Below are 2,727 nucleotides of genomic sequence, written 5' to 3'. Positions count from 1 at the left end.
CTTTCTGGAGTCCCAGGCCGACCAGCAGTTGCAGGAGCTCGGCCACGGTGGTGAGTTCAACCGAGTACTGTGAAGGAGGACGTGCTGCACGTTCTAGCGGGAGCTATACCTGGTTCAACCCGAGAAGGACTTCCATGGTGTGACCGGTATGTAGTGGCACGTCATGCCGGCCTCCTGGAAGTCCCCGTCGGCCTCGTTCGCTGGTCGGTCCGCTGCACCTGACTTTCCATGAAAGAACTGTGGTGCATTCTTTCTGAAGTCCCAGGCCGACCAGCAGTTGCAGGAGCTCGGCCACGGTGTTGAGTCCAACCGAGTACTGTGAAGGAGGACGTGCTACACGTTCTAGCGGGAGCTGTACCTGGTTCAACCCGAGAAGGACTTCCATGGTGTGACCGGTATGTAGTGGCACGTCATGCCGGCCTCCTGGAAGTCCCCGTCGGCCTCGTTCGCTGGTCGGTCCGCTGCACCTGACTTTCCATGAAAGAACTGTGGTGCATTCTTTCTGAAGTCCCAGGCCGACCAGCAGTTGCAGGAGCTCGGCCACGGTGTTGAGTCCAACCGAGTACTGTGAAGGAGGACGTGCTACACGTTCTAGCGGGAGCTGTACCTGGTTCAACCCGAGAAGGACTTCCATGGTGTGACCGGTATGTAGTGGCACGTCATGCCGGCCTCCTGGAAGTCCCCGTCGGCCTCGCTCGCAGGTCTGTCTTCATTGACGTTTTGGAGGAAAAACCCTATGAGGTTTTTATTTTGGGCTTCAGCCGGGCAGCAGTTCCAGGAGCCCGGGTACTTTGGCACCTTACCCCGGTGTATTTGAGGTGGTGACACTTTTTAGGGGTGTGAATATCTCCTTCACCTGAAATCCTGTGAGAGGGCATTTCTGCTCCGCGTTCCAAGTCCTAACGGTTCTTCCTAGCGGGAAGTCCTAACCGTTCGTGGCCGAGAAGGACTTCCAGGGAGTGACCGGTATGTAGTGGCACGTCATGCCGGCCTCCTGGAAGTCCCCATCGGCCTTGCTCCCTGGTCGGTCCGCTGCACCTGAACTTCCACGAAAGAACTTTGGTACATTCTTTCTGGAGTCCCAGGCCGACCAGCAGTTGCAGGAGCTCGGCCACGGTGGTGAGTTCAACCGAGTACTGTGAAGGAGGACGTGCTGCACGTTCTAGCGGGAGCTATACCTGGTTCAACCCGAGAAGGACTTCCATGGTGTGACCGGTATGTAGTGGCACGTCATGCCGGCCTCCTGGAAGTCCCCGTCGGCCTCGTTCGCTGGTCGGTCCGCTGCACCTGACTTTCCATGAAAGAACTGTGGTGCATTCTTTCTGAAGTCCCAGGCCGACCAGCAGTTGCAGGAGCTCGGCCACGGTGTTGAGTCCAACCGAGTACTGTGAAGGAGGACGTGCTACACGTTCTAGCGGGAGCTGTACCTGGTTCAACCCGAGAAGGACTTCCATGGTGTGACCGGTATGTAGTGGCACGTCATGCCGGCCTCCTGGAAGTCCCCGTCGGCCTCGCTCGCAGGTCTGTCTTCATTGACGTTTTGGAGGAAAAACCCTATGAGGTTTTTATTTTGGGCTTCAGCCGGGCAGCAGTTCCAGGAGCCCGGGTACTTTGGCACCTTACCCCGGTGTATTTGAGGTGGTGACACTTTTAGGGGTGTGAATATCTCCTTCACCTGAAATCCTGTGAGAGGGCATTTCTGCTCCGCGTTCCAAGTCCTAACGGTTCTTCCTAGCGGGAAGTCCTAACCGTTCGTGGCCGAGAAGGACTTCCAGGGAGTGACCGGTATGTAGTGGCACGTCATGCCGGCCTCCTGGAAGTCCCCATCGGCCTTGCTCGTTGGTCGGTCCGCTGCACCTGAACTTTCACGAAAGAACTTTGGTACATTCTTTCTGGAGTCCCAGGCCGACCAGCAGTTGCAGGAGCTCGGCCACGGTGGTGAGTTCAACCGAGTACTGTGAAGGAGGATGTGCTGCACGTTCTAGCGGGAGCTATACCTGGTTCAACCCGAGAAGGGCTTCCATGGTGTGACCGGTATGTAGTGGCACGTCATGCCGGCCTCCTGGAAGTCCCCGTCGGCCTCGTTCGCTGGTCGGTCCGCTGCACCTGACTTTCCATGAAAGAACTTTGGTGCATTCTTTCTGAAGTCCCAGGCCGACCAGCAGTTGCAGGAGCTCGGCCAGCTTGGCGACTCCAACCCGAGTACCTTGAAGGAGGACGTGCTGCACGTTCTAGCGGGAGCTGCACCTGTTCCAACCCGAGAAGGACTTCCATGGTCTGACCGGTATGTAGTGGCACGTCATGCCGGCCTCCTGGAAGTCCCCGTCGGCTTCGCTCGCAGGTCTGTCTTCATTGACGTTTTGGAGGAAAAACCCTATGAGGTTTTTATTTTGGGCTTCAGCCGGGCAGCAGTTCCAGGAGCCCGGGTACTTTGGCACCTTACCCCGGTGTATTTGAGGTGGTGACACTTTTAGGGGTGTGAATATCTCCTTCACCTGAAATCCTGTGAGAGGGCATTTCTGCTCCGCGTTCCAAGTCCTAACGGTTCTTCCTAGCGGGAAGTCCTAACCGTTTGTGGCCGAGAAGGACTTCCAGGGAGTGAGGGGTAGGCACCGGCCCCCTCATGCCGGCCTCCTGGAAGTCCCCATCGGCCTTGCTCCCTGGTCGGTCCGCTGCACCTGAACTTCCACGAAAGAACTTTGGTGCATTCTTTCTGGAGTCCCAGGC

Source organism: Rhinoderma darwinii, chromosome 3 (assembly GCF_050947455.1).
Source record: "Rhinoderma darwinii isolate aRhiDar2 chromosome 3, aRhiDar2.hap1, whole genome shotgun sequence".
Lineage (NCBI taxonomy): Eukaryota > Metazoa > Chordata > Amphibia > Anura > Rhinodermatidae > Rhinoderma > Rhinoderma darwinii.
The sequence above is the reverse complement of the archived record's forward strand: the minus strand, read 5'-3'. Positions refer to the sequence as shown.